Genomic DNA, 19,627 nt, shown 5'->3' on the forward strand with positions numbered 1-19,627 from the left:
TTGCACAACCTCTCTATGTTGTGCAGCCCTATTGTACGACCTCTGCAAATGAGGTTCTCTCCCTCTCTTCTCTCTGCGTACACATGCACACACTCTCTCCCTCTCTCTGTTGGAATTGACCCACACAAAGAGAGATAGAGAGAAAGAGAGTCTCTCTCTCTCTCTCTCTCTCTCTCTCTCTCTCTCTATATATATATATATATATAGATGCTGTTCAAATCCAGCATCATGAGAGAAATAGAGAGAGAGAGACACACACACACACACAATCTCTCTCTCTCTCTCTCTCTCTCTATGCTGGTCAAATCCAGCATCGTGAGAGAGATAGAAAGAGAGAGAGACACACACACACAATCTCTCTCTCTCTCTCTCTCTCTCTCTCTCTCTCTCTCTCTCTCTCTCTCTCTCTCTCTCTCATTTCTCCCTCTCTCACGGTTTCGATCGCCTTCTCTGTCGTGCCGTGCAACCAAAGCATCTAGCTCTCTTCTCTCTGTACTCTCTCTCTCTCTCTCTATGCTGGTCAAATCTAGCACTGAGAGAGAGAGAGAGAGAGAGAGAGAGAGAGAGAGAGAGAGAGAGAGAGAGAGAGAGAGCGAATAGGGAGAGAAGAGAGCTGGATGCTTTGGTTGCACAACAGAGAGCAAATAAGGCGATTGAAACCTTGAGAGAGGGAGGAATGTGTGTGTGTGTGTGTGTGTGTGTGTGTGAGAGAGAGAGAGAGAGAGAGAGAGAGAGAGAGAGAGTAGCAGAGAGAGTGAGAATGGAGCCGCAGCAGGTCATGGTGACGTGGAGAGAGAGACAGACGGATAGATAGCAGAGAGAGAGAGAGAGAGAGAGAGAGAGAGAGAGGTATATATATACATATACACACACACACACACACACACACACACACACACACACACATATATATATATATATATATATATATATATATATATATATATATATATATATATATATATAGTATGTACACACACACACACACACACACATATATATATATATATATGTATGTATATATATATATATCGATACATATATATATCTATATATATATATGTATATATAGTATGTATGTATGTATATATATATATATTCATGTATATACATATATATATATATATATACATGAACATATATATAAATAAATAAATAAATATATAATATAAAATAGAAGGTGTACCGGCTGGGAAATTACATAATTAATCCATAATTCAAGCTAAGTTAGAAAGATGCGTAAAGCTGAATGATGGTGGTTTTTAATGAATTTTAAAAAATAGACATTAGAAAAGTGAAGAGTGAAGAATGGGGGGGGGGGGGGGAACATCTTCATTGTGCGCGTGACACTTGCAACACAGGTCTCTCCATCTATGCGCAGCTCAAGTTGCCACTCTCTCTCTGTAGGCACATTAAGGTTCTCTCTCTCTCTCTCTCTCTCTCTCTCTCTCTCTCTCTCTCTCTCTCTGGGTAAGTGACGTGCTGCTGCCCATGCCCTACGCCACGTACCCAGAGAGAGAGAGAGAGAGAGAGAGAGAGAGAGAGAGAGAGAGAGAGAGAGAGAGAGAGAAGGGCGTAGGTGTTGACGGGAGCAAAGCGAACCCCGACGGCCTCTAAAACGCCGGGGAATGAATGGCGCGCCTCGAGCCTGTCACGGTAAAGCGAATAGGGGGCACCACCTAGCTTTGAGCGGCTAGGACACAGACCACGATGATATGAACACTACAAACTAACACACACACACACACACACACACAGAGAGAGAGAGAGAGAGAGAGAGAGAGAGAGAGAGGAGAGAGAGAGAGTGAGATTGACAAATGATGAAAACCCTTGGGGGTGTGAGACAAAAGTATTTATGCAGTATTTACAATGACCTTCCTTCCGGCGAGGCGGCACACCGTGGTGATAGAGAAGTAGGGAGAAAAGATGGTGCAAACTACTTGGTGCGTTCTCTAAGACGACTCAATGATTGTGAAGCTTGCTACCAAGAGCGTGTGTACATGTGTGCATCGACTATTGGAGTCGAGAGGTGGACGTGGCTCCCTTCACATGGTGCAAATCCCAAGTCAAACAACACACAAGCCCCCTTCGCCGTGATACCAATAGAGTCAACTCTTCCCACTACACTCTACCAAGTGCTGACCTCTCGTGAGCTGCCCCCTCCCGATAGTGACCTCTCAGTGCCAATTTATGGGTGTTGTCTGCTTAGATTATGGTAATCCTGGTGTGATTAGGGTAAGCTAATCGGGGAGACAAAGAAAGTGGTGGGCCCGGTGTGGTTGACCCTTGCTTTGTTTTGGGAGGTTATTAAAAGATGAGAATCTCTAGGTGGGCCTTTGTGACCATCACCTAGAGAGAGGAAATTTACAAAGTGGGAATTTTACAATGGCTTGGGCGAAAATTGAAGAAATGATGAAAATAACCTATAAATTACTGAAAATGGCATCGTGATTGCGTGTTGCCGGCGAATGGTGTGTTGCCGGTGCGTCGGTGTAGCGCGTACTTCTTTTCGGGGTCAGCCCGGGCATGCCTTCGGCGCATTTCTCCTTTTTGTTGTTGGCGGCGCGTGATTTGGGTCCTCCTTCTTTTTTGTTGTCGTCATAGTCGTGGAATCCTTTGTTTTTTTTTTGTATTTGTGGTGCGTATATGCGTATGTGTGTGTGTATGTATGTGCACGTGGGCGGATGTGTGTGTATATATATAGATGTGGGTGCACATGCGTGAGTGGGAACGGGCTTATTATGTCTATAATATTATATATATATATATATATATATATATATATATATATATATTTTTTTTTCTTTGGCTCTGTTGACGGCGGCCTTCTACGCGAGGATGAGGGGTGGGGGGGGATGGTGTGGGTGTGTGTGTGTGTGTGTGTGTGTGTGTGTGTGTGTGTGTGTGTGTGTGTGTGTGTGTGTAAGCGCGGGGTGTGTGTGTGTAGTGTGTGAGTGAGAGAGAGAGATTTTCGCTACGCCTGTACAGGCCGAGAGGGAGAGAGAGAGAGAGAGAGAGAGACTGCGGGCGGGCTAGAGCCGTAACAGAGTGCGAGAGAGGGAGAGGGGATTAGAGATGGTGAGGAGGGAGAGGATGAGCGTGTGTGAGTGTGTGGTTTGTGTGTAGAGAGAGAGAGTGCTCCGGCTTCTTGTGCTGCACCTTCGGGCTAAGAAGAGCGAGAGGGGGAGAGAGAGAATTGCCGGTTGGGCTCAGCGTTCAGAACGCGCGAGAGAGGGAGAGGGATGGGGTGAGGTGCGTGTGGATAGGGGAGAGAGAGAGAGAGAGAGAGAGAGAGAGAGAGAGAGAGAGAGAGAGAGAGAGAGAGAGAGAGAGAGAGAGAGAGAGAGAGAGAGAGAGAGAGAGAGAGAGAGAGAGAGAATCTCTATGGCGGGTGCCCACCGTGGGGGGGGGTGTGTGTGAGTGAGGGGGGGGGGGGGGGAATATTATCCTCTGTCTTGCGTGGTGTCTCAAGGACAAGAGGAGGGGTGGGGGGAGTCAATGGTGTGTGTGGGGGGGGGGAGAGGGTGGGGATAGCGGGCCAAGGGAGGGAGAATGAAGCCGAGGGTGAGGCGAGCGGGCGGGGAAGAGAGAGGGAATATTTTCTGCCCATTGGCTTGCATGTGGTGTGTGTGTGTGTGTGGATAAGAATACGGGAGAGAGCGAGTTCGTGTGTGGTTAAGGGCTCGGTGTAGCGAGAGCGCGAGAGAGAAAGCGAGAGAAGGGGGGGTGGGTGCTTGAGGCTTGCACCTGGACGAGGGTGGCCAGTGAGGGGGTTATTAGGGTCAACAAGGTGTCGGTAAGAGAGAGGGGCTATTAGAGAGAGGTATGTAGGGAAAATGAGTGAGAGAGAGAGAGAGAGAGAGAGAGAGAGAGAGAGAGAGAGAGAGAGAGAGAGAGAGAGAGAGAGAGAGATGCCTCAATCGATGCCCGCCGGGGGAATAAAACTTCAGGGAGAGAGAGAGAGAAGGGGTATCTGAAACCGAGGGTGGTCGGCTAGGCTGGGGCACAGACGAGCGAGGGCAGGGGGGGTGATAAGGCCGGCCAATCAAAGGGGGGGGGGGGGAGGTATGCCATGCCCATAAAAGCGTCGTGAAGTTGACCAGGCATTACCGAGCCTTCCAACAGTGTCGCCAATGCTCCGGCAGAGGAAAAATAAGTTTTTTTTTTCTTTGATTTCTAAAAATCAGCCATCATTAGCCTTCTCCTTTTGGCTAGAGGCATTCATGCTTCTAGCCCTTCCTCTGCATCTTTAGTTGTGGAGTTAGAGGGTTCTCCCTCCTCTGGAATGTCTAGCATGAATTCTGGATCAAACCTAAGAAAAAACCTTTTCAGTCTCCATCCATTGACCCTAGTCTTGTGAATTGTCCCATCTGCTTCCATCAGCTTATAGCTGCCATTTTCATAGCGTTTCTTGATGATGAATGGCCCTTCCCATCTGGGTTGAAATTTCTTGTCCTTCCTGGTGTCAAATCTGTTGTCGTATCTCAGCACCAACATACCTTTTTCCAGTCCCTTTTCCTTAAGCCCTTGATTGAAAGTGAGCCGGCGTCATTGTGCCTGTGTTGCATAGTGATCACTTCCTACACTGGGGTTCACATAAAATGGCTCGTCCCACTAAGGAGGTGAAATGGTGGGAAGCTTAGCTAGGAGTTGCTTTACCTCAATAAACTGCTGCTCATTCTCTTCATTCCATGAGAAGACATCCCTCTGGGTGAGTTGTTGTAGGGGAAGGACCACTTGAGATAGCAAGTGAATGAACCTGCTTAAGTATCTTACCTTCTAAAGGAAAGAAACCAGCTGCTTAGAGGTGGTGGGTGACGACAAAGATACCAGGGCTTGAATCTTGCTAGGGTCAGCCTCAATCCCTTTTGCTGAAATTACATGGCCAAGGAGAGTGACTTTGCTTTCACCAATGTGACACTTATCCACGTTGAGCTGGCCACCCAAGGTTTGCAGCCTGGTTAAGCCATCAAAGACTTTGCTTAAATGAAGGGCTCGTGAACTATAGATGCAAAAATCATCTATGAAAACCCGTATTGATTTTCCAAAGTAGGGCTGGAAAACAAAGGTCACATATCGCTGAAATGTGGCCGGGGTGTTAGTGAGGCCAAACGGCATCACTCTGTAGGCAAAGCATCCCCAAGGTGTGATGAAGGTTGTCTTCTTCTGATCTTCCTCCGCAATGCTAATCTGGAAGTATCATGAGTAGCCGTCGCACACTGTGTATCGTTCGTGACCTGCCACTTCATTGAGTATTTCATCTTGGAATGGGAGGGGGAAGTGATCCCTCTTCGTGGCTACATTGAGAGGTTTATAGTCCACACAGACTCTCCACTTACCATTTTTTTTGGTGTGACTACTACTGGGGAGACCCATTCTGAGTCTTCGACAGGGTAGATGAAACCTGCTTGTAGCAAACTTCTCACTTCTTTAAGTAGTGCCTCTTGTTGGATTACTCCAAGTCTTTTGAGCTTTTGTACTACTGGTTTACTGCCTTCCTTAAGTTTTATGTGGTGTTTCACTACTGTAATTCCTGTGATCTTATCATAGCCATCAATGAACAAAGTAGTGAAGTTATATAGCATGGAGACATACTCCTTCCTTTCTTCATTGGTTAACTCATTTGAGAGCATTCTTTGTAACTTACCTGCATCCTCCAAGGATTGCGTGCCTAATGGTTCCTCTTGTTGTCGGGGGTGTTTCAGATTGTGTCAATATTTTTGGGTCTTTAAGAATTACCCCCATCACCTCGATGCTACTGTCACTTCTGTCGGTGGTGGTCGTCTCTTCTCCTAAGGTAGACAAATAGTCGTTGGTGGACTCATCTTCTGAAGCCTCCAAGATCATGTTGTGCTGCTTTCGAGTCCTCATGTCGTAGAATATGGACTTCCCTTTAGTGTCCTTCATCTGAATCATCCCGGTGCTCCAGTCTTGTTTAGCTTCCATAGCCATAAGCCAAGGCCTCCCAAGAATGATGGGGCAGCCCTCCCCTTTGTGTGGCATGACGAAGATGTCTACCTCCACTTCTGTATTGTATACTTTTACTTTGACCGCATTTACAATGCCCACACATTTCACTCTTACGTTGTTTGCCATCTTGGCTCGGCAGGGTGCCGGCCTACTTACCTCTAGACCTAGACGGGGTATCATCTTTTCACTCATGACGCATATTTGCGCACCACCATCTATGTAGACGTTTGAGATTCGTTGCCCCTTGATGTGGGCATCCATGGTTGGTAGGATTTCGTCGAGATCCCTTCCAGAGATAGCCCCAGCTATCCTGGGTCTTGATTTCCTAGTGCTTACCATTTTTGTCCATTGCCTCCTCATCCTTGGTTCAAGGTGGAGTAATTGGGGCCAAGTTATCTTCGGGCCCTGCATTAACACATCCTGAACTAAGTCATAGGGTTTTGCATACTCACCTAGTGAGAAGTCCACGATATCTATCTTCCGTCGCGGTTTAGCTGCTTGCTTGCTAGACTCGGCCTTCCCTTTCATCTTCTCTTCTCTTTGAGAGGCTTCCTCGTGCCTAGCACGCTTCACTCCCATAGCATCCACTTCTTCTACCTTTGCTTTCACTTTGTGCTTATCTCGAACTGATTCTTCTACCTTTGCCTTCCCTTTAGCCTCCAAGCTAATAACACTCACTGCTTGGTTCACATCAAGTGGTGGGGGTAGTGGTGGAATGAGAGGTTGGGGTGGTGGTTGCTGTTGTACAGGTGGTCGAAGGATTTGGACCAGTGGGATCGGCCCTGGTTGCCTAGGTGGTGGTGGTCTTGGTCTTGGCGGAGAGATCTGATTTATCTCCCCCCTCTATTGAAATTATGCCTCCTTGGGTGTGGGCAGTAGTACATTCCATGGCCGTCTTCTCCGCAGTTGTAACAGTGGTACTCTTGGTTCTGCCTTCTTTGTCCTCTTCCTTGTTCTGGATGCCTGACAGGTGCATGCCCTTGCTGCACCAGATGCACAGATAAACTCTCTAGTTGGGTGGTGATGCGACTTAGCAGGTCTTGTTGCTCTTCTGATGCCTCTTGCGGTTGGGCTCTATGACTGGCTGTTGCAGTCACTAGGGTTGGTCGGGCCAAGATTGTTTCCTCTGACTCGTTTACTCTTGCTTGCATGCGCAGCTTTTTGTCTTTAAGGCGGGCTACTTCGACTGCCAACTCATATGTTGCAGGAAACCTTCCCTTCACCTTCTCTCTAAGCGGAAACCATAGACCAGCAATGAAACTGTCCTTCTTTAGGAAATTAGGCGCTCCTTCGCCTTCCTCCAGTGAGGCAACCCATCTCTCCCATAAGTCCACAAACTTGGACTCGTAGGTGGCATACTCTAGTAGACCTCCCTGCTTTAATTCTGTCAGTAGCTTCCATAGCTTCTCCGAGGTTGTGCCTCCACAAAACCTCTTTACAAAAGCAGCCCTTAACACATCCCATGAATTCTTAGTGGCCTGGGGCCATGCATTATACCAGGACTTGGCCTCTACTTTCATCAGTAGAGGAAAAATTCTAAGTCGTGAAGCGTCGTCATCTTTGTTGGAGACGACACAAGCAATGTCGAAATCATCCAAAAAGTCGGTAGTGAGATCTTCTCCCTTCTTTCCAGTGAACGTGGGGAAAGAAAAACATGCCATGGTAGTGACTCAGGAAATTACAAACCTTTTTTTTTTAATATGTATATATTAACAACAGTAGCGGCTCATAGCGGCTTTTTACAGGGTTGGGTGGATAGGTTAAAACATGATAAATATAGAAACATTAACAACAGTAGCGGCTCATAGCGGCTTTTTACAGGGTTGGGTGGATAGGTTAAAACAAGATAAATATAGAAACATTAAAGGAATGATGGTAATCCAATATGGGGAGAATGATAGGGTTTGCGGAATTGAGGATTTCTTCTAGTACCGCCGCACCGAATAGGTATACGATCTTCTGTTGGTAGAAGACTTTCCTATCTACATAGATATTCACATGCATATGCTGCAGGAATCTGAACGGGAATGCCGTTGGCCCGTTTTCCGTCATACACAGAGGGTGGAATACTTACTTATACTCTTACCGTGCCAGTGTTGATGAGTCGGCACATCCACAAGAGATCGTCGCCTTTCATGGGCTCTACCTTTCCTTCGTTGCTCAGCACGTACGGGGTGATGGAGACGCATCTGACCACTCCCAGCCTCTTGGCTAGTAGCAATTTCAGGTAATTTCCATAGTCGGCGTGTTGCATGAATTCTACTCCATTCAGTTGCAACTCGTCCCTAGCCCGCTGGGTTTCACCCGTGGTAGAAAGCTTCTTCAGGATAAGTTGTACATGGAGAGGAGGAAGATCCTCCACCCGATTTCCAAAACAGCGAGAGCAGTACCCGAACCACTCTTCCCTAGGACATGGGAATCTTCTTACCACTTCTTCTTCAGGATTGTCGAAGTGGATTGGTAGCACTCGCATGTGTCGTGCAAATCGGTAGGCGACGTTCCACCGCTTAGCTTTGGATGACTTCCTCTTTGGCAAGCTGGGTACAACCCGGCTTTCTGAGCTTGAAGCACTTGCTTGGCCAGATGCTTCTCCCTTTGGGGTCATGTGTTTCTAGACTGGCTTATCTTCTCCTTAACTTTGGCTCGAGCAGCCCCTTTAGGCCACTTTGGAGTAAAGGTTATAACTTTAACTGCAGTTTCTTTAGGGAAAAGAGGCCTCACCGTTTTCTTTCCTTCCTTGATGTGAATGACTTCTTCGCGATGAATGCCGATGTAGACAATTTCAGCCCTTTTGCTGCCTTCGTTGTTGGAACTCATTGACAATGTGTCTTGGTTGAGAACAGTGATGGCACTTCACCGACCTCCCACCTGATGCTCTCAATTTGTCGTTAGAACGAGCAGCACGAGATGGAGAATTTACCTCTTGAATACTGACGACACTGCAGCCTGGCAGTAGTACTTCAATGAAGGCGGCTAGTGCCTCCTTCATCTCCTCTTCTTCCGTCCTCCAGTTAGAGAATTCCTTTAGCCATTCATCTATGATTGATAGTGGGCGTCACTTCCAGCATTGTAAACCGACGGGTCTTAGAAGCCCTCCTCCATGGGGGCACCAAATGATGGGAGCAAAGCGAACCCCGAACCCCGACGGCCTCTAAAATGTCGGGGACCGAATGCCGCGCCTCGAGCCTGCCACGGTAAAGCGAACAGGGGGCACCACCTAGCTTTGAGCGGCTAGGACACAGACCACGATGATATGAACACTGCAAACTTACACACACACACACACACACACACACACACACACACACACACACACAGAGAGAGAGAGAGAGAGAGAGAGAGAGAGAGAGAGAGAGAGAGAGAGAGAGAGAGAGAGAGAGAGAGAGAGAGAGAGAGAGAGAGAGAGAGAGAGAGAGAGTGAGATTGACAAATGATGAAACCCCTCGCGGGTCTGAGGGAGAAGTATTTCTGCAGTATTTACAACGACCTTCCTTCCGACGAGGCGGCACACCTTGGTGATAGAGAAGTAGGGAGAAAAGATGGTGCAAACTACTTGATGCGTTCTCTAAGACGACTCAATGATTGTGAAGCTTGCTACCAAGAGCGTGTGTACGTGTGTGCATCGACCATTGGAGTCAAGAGGTGGACGTGGCTTCCTTCGCATGGTGCAAACCAACACACAAGCCCCCTTCCCCGTGATACCAATAGAGTCAACTCTTCCCACTACACTCTACCAAGTGCTGACCTCTCGTGAGCTGCCCCCCCCCGATAGTGACCTCTTAGTGCCAATTTATAGGTAATGGCTGCTTGGATTATGGTAATCCCAGTGTGATTAGGGTAAGCTAATCCGGGAGACAAAGCAAGTGGTGGGCCCGGTGTGGTTGACCCTTGCTTTATTTTGGGAGGTTATTAAAAGATGAGAATCTCTAGGTGGGCCTTTGTGACCATCACCTAGAGAGAGGAAATTTACAAAGTGGGAATTTTACAATGGCTTGGGTGAAAACTGAAGAAATGATGAAAATATCCTATAAATTACTGAAAATGGTATCGTGGTTGCGTGTTGCCGACGAATGGTGTGTTGCCGGTGCGTCGGTGTAGCGCGTACTTCTTTTCGGGGTCGGGCCGGGGCATGCCTTTGGCACATTTCTCCTTTTTGTTGTTGGCGGCCGCGTGATTTGGGTCCTCCTCCTTTTTTGTTGTCGTCGTAGTCGTGGAATCCTTTGTTCTTTTTTTTTTGTATTTGTGGTGCGTATATGCGTGTGTGTGTATGTATGTGCATGTGGGAGATGTGTGTGTATATATATAGATGTGGGTGCGCATGCGTGAGTGGGAACAGGATTATTATGTGTATATAATATATTATATATATATATTTTTATTATTTTTTTCGGCTTTGTTGATGGCGCTCTGCTACGCGAGGATGAGGGGTGGGGGGGGGATGGTGTGTGTGTGTGTGTGTGTGTGTGTGTGTAGTGAGAGAGAGAGATTTTCGCTATGCCTGTACAGGCCGAGAGGGAGAGAGAGAGAGAGAGAGAGAGAGAGAGAGAGAGAGAGAGAGAGAGAGAGAGAGAGAGAGAGAGAGAGAGAGAGAGAGAGTGCGGGCGGGCTGGCGCAGTAACAGAGCGTGAGAGCGGAGAGGAGGTGGTGAGGGAGGGAGAGGATGAGGGTGTGTGAGTGTGTGGTGTGTGTGTAGAGAGAGAAAGTGCTCCGGCTTCTTGTGCTGCGTCTTTTGGCTGAGAAAAGCGAGTGGGAGAGAGAGAGAGAATTGCCAGCTGGGCTCAGCGTGCAGAACGCGGGAGAGAGGGAGAGGGATGGGGTGAGGTGGGTGTGGATAGGAGAGAGAGAGAGAGAGAGAGAGAGAGAGAGAGAGAGAGAGAGAGAGAGAGAGAGAGAGAGAGAGAGAGAGAGAGAGAGAGAGAGAGAGAGAGAGAGAGAGAGAGAGAGATCTCTATGGCGGGTGCCCACCATGGGGGGGGGGGGGAGTGTGTGAGTGAGGGGGGGGGAATATTATCCTCTGCCTTGCATGGTGTCTCAAGGACGAGAGAGGGGGGGGGGGGGGGGGGGGGGGGGGGGAAGAGGGTGGGGATAGCGGGCCAAGGGAGGGAGAATGAAGCCGAGGGTGAGGCGACCGGGTGGGGAAGAGAGAGGGAATATTTTCTGTCCATTGGCTTGCATGGGGTGTGTGTGTGTGTGTGTGGATAAGAATACGGGAGAGAGCGAGTTCGTGTGCGGTTAAGGGCTCGGTGTAGCGGGAGCGCGAGAGAGAAAGCGAGAGAAGGGGGGGTGGGTGCTCGAGGCTTGCACCTGGCCGAGAGTGGCCAGTGAGGGGGTTATTAGGGTCAACAAGGTGTCGGTAAGAGAGAGGGGATATTAGAGAGAGGTATTTAGGGAAAATGAGAGAGAGAGAGGACCCTCAGTCGATGCCCGCCGGGGGAATAAAACTACACGGAGAGAGAGAGAAGGGGTATTTGAAACCGAGGGTGGCCAGCTAGGCTGGGGCACGGACGAGCGAGGGCATGGGGGGTGATAAGGCCGGCCAATCGAAGGGGGGGGGGGTGTGCCATGCACGTAAAAGCGTCGTGAGGTTGACCAAGCATTGTCGAGCCTTCCAACAGTGTCGCCAAGGCTCCGATAGAGGAAAAATAAGTTTTTTTTCTTTTTTTTCTTTGAAAAATCGGCCATCAGTGTGAGAGGTGGGAGGCGACAACGCTAACAGCTGTAGCCATGGTGATCCCCCTCATCAAGCCCATGATTGTGAAGAAGCGTGTTAAGAAGTTCAAGTGCGTTTAGAGTGATCGTAAGATCTGTGTCAAGCCAAGTTGGCGTAGACCAAAGGGTATTGATTTACGTGTCAGGAGGAAATTCAAAGGGTGCATTTTGATGCCTAACATTGGGTATGGCTCAAACAAGAAGACAAGGCATGTGTTTCACGAAGTTTTTGGTGCACAATTCTGCTGAACTGGACCTTCTTATGATGCACAACAGGAAGTTTTGTGCTGAGATTGATGATTTCCGCTTTGAAGCAAAAATAAATTGTGGAGCGAGCCACATAGCTCAACATTGCAGTTACCAACGGTTCTGCCAGGCTTCATAGTCAGGAGGATGAGTAGGTGTTGCCCAGTCCTAATGATCATAGCATTAAGGATGATAGTTTAAGAAATTATTGAATTGTAATTCTGTGTTTGTGACAACCATGCTTTGTTGTACTGGTTTTGGAATATTCAATATCAATGATCATCTTCTCACCCAAAAAGAGAGAGAGAGAGAGAGGAGAGAGAGAGAGAGAAGGGCGGCGGCCAGAAAGAGATGAGAGGGAGAGAGATAAAGTTTATTAAAAAAATTATCTTTGCTTGTGTGGCAGGCATATATATATATATATATATATATATATATATAGAGAGAGAGAGAGAGAGAGAGAGAGAGAGAGAGAGAGAGAGAGAGAGAGAGAGAGCAATGTATATACCCTTCACTTTTCATTTAAATAGATATGGTCAATTATCTTTTTTGGCGACGGGGAGACTTGCAGAATCCAACCTATAGAGTGGTCGGAAAGACGTTTAAAAAAAAAGGGAACACAATAGCATTGTAGTGGACAAAAACGTGAAACTTTTGGACCATGTCTTTTTTGGCGACAGGGAGACTTGCAAAATCCGACCTATTGAGTGGTCGGAAAGACGTTTTAAAGAAAAGGGAACACAATAGCACTGTAGTGGACAAAAACGTGAAACTTTTGATCCGCCCTAGGTTCATTCCAGTTAACTATTTTTTATGTGTGGATTTTTTAATCACGAAAAACCAAAATTTTGTGCTCTGTGTGCTGCTTCAGTCCGACGGAAAGAAAAAAATCCACTTTCATTTTTTGCGCACTGAATAAAAAATGCTCGCTTTGTGCGCTCCCCTTTTTGACAACCGAGCCACTCGGTATTAATTTAGAGAGAAACAGCTGCCATAAGGTGATACACACACACACACACACACACACACATATATATATATACATACATATATATATATATATATATATATATATATATATATATATATACATACATACATACATACATACATACATAATATATATATATATATATATATATATATATATATATATATATATATATATATATATATATATATATATATAAGGTGGACTTAGTGAGAGAAATAATTAATTAAATGATAATTAGGTGATTTAGTTTAAAAGATTCCTTATAAAAAAATTGTAAAGTTGAATGGTTAAAAAATCAATACTCAAAAATAAAAGGTTGGAGGGGGAGGGGGGGTTTGATTTGAAAGTTTTGTATTAAAAAAAGGGGGAAGGGGGGCGTGTGCATGGCACATGCCTCTCTCCCCCTTTTTCTATTTTTTTAATGCATTTCTCTTTCCCACGACCTGCTCTCTCTCTCTCTTCGATATGTCGGCGCCAAATACTTGCATCTCTCTCTCTTAATGGCACCAATACAGGGTCACATAGTCTTGCAGAAAGCCGCACCTTCTTCCCTAATTCCTCACACACACACACATCCATGGAAACCTCAGAACTTTATAGTCACTAGCTTTGTCTCTATTCATTCCCAACAACTCTAGAGAAAGAATTCTTTCCTATAGCTTGTCATTATGTGCACCTTGCATTCTGCACAACAACTTCAAGGCATCCAATTGCACCTATATGGGCATGAGAGCTTGCTTTCCATAAACAAGCTCATATGGTGTAAACTGTGTCGACACTCTTTACGTAATTCTATAAGCCCAAAAACACTTTTCCAAGTCCAAGTCCCACTCTTTAGGATGCTCTCTAGCATACTTTGATAGAATCTTCACAATTTGACCATTGCAGTTTTCAACCAACCCATTGCATTGTGGGTAGTAAGGAGAAGAATGCCTATGCTGAATTTTCAATTTCTCGATGAGAGTAGCAACATTTTTTCTCTAAACCCTGGTCCACGATCAGAAATGATAACCATAGGAGCTCCAAACCTGCAACACACCTGTGCATACAAAAAAGAGGCCACTCTTCCCAATGTTACATCTTTTACCGCTCTTGCCTCCACCCATTTTGTGAAATGGTACAGAGTCACAAGGATATATGTTTTTCCATTGTTGGTCCTCGGCATTAGACCTACGACATCCACTCCCCATTTTGCAAATGCATCAAAAGACATTATAGCTTTCTGAGGCTCAGCCAAAAGCTTTTGATTTGTAAACACTTGGCATTCATGGCATGCCTTGCACCAAAAATAAGCATCTCTCATCATAGAGGGCCAACAATAACCTGCTCTCAAAATACAAAAGACAACCTGATCCTTGCCTTGATGTCATGTTTCCTCATGGCAATGCCCCAAAATCAACCCTATTTCTTCTTTGTACGACACTTTTCTCAAAATGTTATCCTTGCCATAAAGCATGAGATTGTCACCTACCAATGTGTAGTTTCTTGCTTTTTTGCAACTATTCTCTTACGCCAAACCTTTGACATGCCCTCTAGACATTACCCTTTACCAAGAAATACTTCTACATCTTGCAATGATTTCCTTCCTACGTACAAGGCTTCCTTGACCTTTAAAGGAGATACCAAGGCATCCAACTTGTCCATAGCCAACTCATCAACTTCTTTATTGTGCTCACGAGGAACATGCGTAAATTGTATCTTCTCAAACTCATGCAAAAGCTTCTTGATTCCATAGAACCACTTCTTCAAATTGTCTTTCTTAACATTCCACAAACCAAGCAACTGTTTCATGACTAGCAATGCATCCCCTTTTGCAATGACCCTCTTCAATCCAAACTCAACACACTGCTTCAACCCAAGAAAAAGCATGAGATACTCGGCCTCATTGTTGCTTTCAGCTTCATCAAGATCGTAAGTTCTAGAAAAGATTACATCGCCTTTTGGGTTCTTGATGACTACCCCACCGCTTGCCTTTTGAAGAACTTTCCTGTATGCACCATCAAACATCATTGTATACGCATCTATAATATCTACTTCCTCTTCATGATCATCCTTGTCAACCACTATGTCTGCCAAGTGAGCTTTAACATAATGATCCACATTAAACTCAAACTCATACTCTTGAAGCTCCAAATTCCACTTTAAGATGCGCTTGCTAGGCTTCAAATGTTGTACTACATCCGGCAAAAGGTTTGATGTGGTAAGCCCATAGAACTTTTTTGGGGCAAAAAATGTGTTTTGAACCTGCGACAAGAAAGAACAAGGCAAAGACCCACTGTTCCATTTCTATGTAGGAGAACTCGCTTACATTCTTCATCTTTCTCTCAAAATAAACTGGCTTGAAGTTCCTTCCCTGCTTTAGTAAGAGAACCGACCCAAAAGCTACTGACCCCACACTGATAGATACATAGAAAATCGATTGCAAGTTGGGAGGACTCACTGTTGGTAAATCACACAATACCTCCTTGATACGATCAAAAGCCTATTGCATGTCTTCATTCCACTCAAACCCTTGAACTCTTTGACTCAATTTTTGGAGAGTTTACACATACTGACATAGCATCCAAAAAAAAGGTGACAAGTACCTGAGTTTATGCACAAATGATGCCAAATCCTTTGTGTTGCTGGGAGGATCCATAAGAAATAAAGCCTTAACTTTCTCTGGATCGGCTTCTATTCCACTTTGGAAAACCACATGTCCTAGCAAATGGACTCTGGCATGAGCAAACTTACACTTCTTTGGGTTGATTTGCCCACCCTCTTGTTGAAGCCTTTCAAAACTCAACCTCAACTTCTCCAAATGTATGACCCTTGAGCTATAACACCCAATGTCATCCATGAAAAGCAAATGAACGTAGCCAAGTAGGGACCAAACACTATATTCATCCATCCTTGGAAGGAGCATATGCATTAACTAGCCCAAAAGGCATTCTTTTGTAGGCAAAACAACCCCAAGGAGTAATGAAGGTCGTCTTCAATAGATCTTCAATCTCTATCAAGATCTGAAAGTAGCAAGAAAATCCATCCATGATTGAGTAACGTTCACATTAGAACATTTCGGAGGTCTTTTGGAGGGCCTTTTAGAAGAGAGAGGAAAAAGTGCTCCTCCAATGAAAGAAGAGCTTACGTTATGTAGTAAAATAGAATTGATATTAAGAAAAATATAAAAATGTGTCAGTGGTCCTTGAAAACGGGCGCCTTTTCATTCAATGCGAATGTCTTTTTCACGAGGTAGCGACGCTCATTTAATATGGCTTTCATCATCATTGAAATAAAAAAAATCACAAAACTGTCAATTATGTTAGAATTTCAAGCTTTTGACACTGGCGATGCGTCCGAAACGTCCAAAAACCTATAAAACGCCTATCTACTTGCCTCAATCTGACACACGGAGAGGGAGAAATCGCCAAAAAACCCCTAAAAAGGGGATTTTATATCATGGTGCGCGAGGGACCATTTGGAGAATTCTAGATGACCCTCTGTGCCCCGTGATCCACTTTTTTTATTTTTTGCCTCACGGCGCGCGGAGGGCCATTTGGAATTTTTCAGATGGCCCCCCACGCACCGTGAGGCAAAATCTCCTTTTTAGGGTATTTTGACAATCTCTCCCTCTCTAGCTATCAGATTGAGGCAAGTAGATATACGTTTTTTAAGTTTTTGGTCATTTTGGATGCATTGCCGGTATCAAAAAATTTAAATTCTAACAGCAATCAATAATTTTGTGATTTTTAAAATTCAATGATGACGAAAGCTATATTGAATGAGCGTCGTGTACTTCATGATAACGACACATACATTGAATGCAAAAGTGACCATTTTATAGGATTTTTGAAAAGTTAGGTTCACTTTTCAGAGTGTTCAGTTGTCCTTTTGGACGTACGCAACAAGTGCAAGTATATTTTAAGAACATTTTCTAGAGAGAGAAATAGAATTTCTTAGAAGGCCCTTAAAATGACCTCCGAAATCTCCTAATGTGATGTGCAACTTGATTGAGAATTTCATCTAGGAAGGGTAGTGGATATTGATTCCTTTTTGTGGTAGCATTTAACGGTTTGAAATCGACGCATATCCTAAATCTTCCGTTCTTCTTGGGCACAATAACAACTCGAGAGACCCATGCGGAGTCCTCCACTCGAAAGATGAAATCTGCTTCCAAAAGATTTGTCACCTCTTCACCAAGTGCCCTCTCATGAATGACCCCCAACGTCCTAAGCTTTTGAACCTTTGGCTTGGCACCTTCTTTCAAATTGATTCTATGCTCGACTCCTTTAGCTCCTTGAAACTCTGTATATTCATTGGCAAATAGCTTTGGAAACTCTGTGAACATGTCTTCATACTCCTTTTCTTTTTCTGTCAAGTCCTCTCCTAACATGCTCCTTACATTCACTTTGGAAGGCTCTACAATTTCTTTTATACTATCCTTCTCCTCCTTGACCTTCACATCATGCACCAATGCTTCCTTTTTGACAATTATCCCAAAAAGATTAGGACATAATTGCATCAAGCCTTCCTCTACATTGTCTTCTGATGATGTAGACAAAGTATCACTATCGTATGATGTGGTTTCTGTCGAATTTGTATCTTGCATATCCTATATGGGTTGTGTATGGCTGTCGTGTGTCTTCATGTTTTATAAAATGGTCCTTACTTTCTCTTGGTCGGGGATGGTGATCAAGCCTATGCCCCAATCCTGCTTAGCACCAAGGGTTATAAGCCATGGCCTCTCTAAAATGGTCGGATACGCATTCTCACCCGCTTGCATCATGTAGAAATCAACCAAGCATTCAATGCCCAAAGGCTTTTAACTTCACATCTTCAGCTATCCAAAGATACCTTGCCTTTTTGTGGTGGCCATCCTCATACGGATCGAAGCATTCACTGACATCTTGACGCCTGCTTCCCTCTTCTCTTTGGTTTCTATTCGTTAAGTTAATCCTTAACTCTTGCAGCTAAGCAGCAAGATCATGCAACACCCGAGCCGTAACGGGATCCAGACCTTGAACCACTCTCTCCACTCTATCATCCGTTGCAAGAGGGACCATTGGTTGCACCACAACTGGATCAGTGTGTTTCATGCTTTGCTCTCACCTTCTCTTGATCTTATTTCTCTTGGCCTCCGCAATTTCCACAGCTCTTTCAAATGTAGCAGGCTTCTCTTGGTCGGCCTCCTCCCTTACACTTGGATGGAGACAATCCATAAACTGACGCACTTTAAAGAAATCCCCTGGAGGCACTTGGAATGCCTCCTCTAATTGAACCCAAAGTCCTTTGATGTGTTGCAAAAACTCTTCAAAGCTAGCATGAACATCTTGCTGCAAACCTCTCAATTTTTCCGTCACTTTTGTTGCGGTTAGTTTCTTTCCAAACCTGTCAAAAATTGCTAGCTTCATCTGCTCCCATGTTTGCTTTTTGTCTTGCTCTAAACCTTCAAACCACTCTTGAGCTTTTCGTTTGAGTGCAAGAGGAAATACATGAAGCTTTGCTTTGTCATTCACAATATGCATACCAAGCGTATGCCACTCGAAGTCCAAAATCTAGCCCTTCACATCCTCCTTCCTTGTGAACACTGGCCGACTATACAACATCCCGTCGAAGTTCCTTCCCCCTTGCATGAGTAACTCCACAAAAATTGAAGTCTTGTACCTCAACCAAACCACCACTTTTCTTCAATGAAGCTCGAACTTCACAGCAAAACCACTTCACCCGGGTGCACAACCAGCAAAGTTCCGCTCTCCAGCGGGATCGCCAAAGGATGATGGAGCAAAAGACGCCGTGCGCACACTCACACACCCAGACTTAACACTACACAAGGAATTCACTTAAATTTCAACCCACACACACCACCACTCAAGAGCTCAATAAAAATACTACCCACGAGCTCAAATCAAACTCCAAACGCCTCAACCTACAAGCCCTTGCTTGCCCGCAAACACTACAAGGATAGTCAAGTTGATCAACACCTGAAATCACACTTGATGGTGAACAAAATATACAAGAAAAACCATCAAAACTCAAAAACTCTAGCCACAAAATGCCACATTCAAACCATTGCAAAGCCTTCACCAAACTCCACTCTACTAGACTCTTTGGAGTAGCACCAACCCTAATGGCACCAATACAGGGTCACATAGTCTTGCAGAAAGTCTCACCTTCTTCCCTCAATTCCTCTCACACACACATCCATGGAATCCTTAGAACTTCACACCATTTTTGGTCATTTTTTGACCTTTTTTGACCCAGTTTTGGCCAATTTTGACCCCCCTGAGGGGATTTTGCACGGGAAAAACCCCAAACAGACTCCAAAATTCACCAAATTGTGCATGCTTGATCCTTCATACCCAAATCACTTTTTGACATCCCCATATTCCATTTTAATCCACTTCTAGGGCGGTGCCGCATCATCGCAGATCAGGCATCGTAAATAGACAGTTACTGCATGTCCCAAACTTCTCGAGTGGGATGAGAGTGCCCACACTTGTTGCTTGCATTATTTACATTCTAGAAAGCTTAAACACATTCCCTAGATCTAAAAGAAGCCACCTGGACCCATATCTAAGGCCCCGATACCCTATCCAGGCATGTACACGTGCCCGACTCCTGGCATGTGAACCTGACTATTCACAATGTGTACATGCTGCATCTTTTTTAGAACTTGAAACCACTTCGCAAAGCTCCCAAATGCATGTATTTACATCGTTTTGTACATAT

At 45.1% G+C, this 19,627-nt stretch overlaps 1 pseudogene; it reads left to right on the forward strand.

Moving 5' to 3' along the window:
* The first annotated feature begins 11,694 nt into the window (after positions 1-11,694).
* On the forward strand, positions 11,695-12,080 carry LOC147426359 (large ribosomal subunit protein eL32z pseudogene; annotated as a pseudogene).
* The last annotated feature ends 7,547 nt before the right edge of the window (positions 12,081-19,627 follow it).

The sequence above is a fragment of the Adiantum capillus-veneris genome, chromosome 24, assembly GCF_014529385.1.
Source record: "Adiantum capillus-veneris isolate H3 chromosome 24, ASM1452938v2, whole genome shotgun sequence".
Taxonomy (NCBI): Eukaryota; Viridiplantae; Streptophyta; class Polypodiopsida; order Polypodiales; family Pteridaceae; genus Adiantum; species Adiantum capillus-veneris.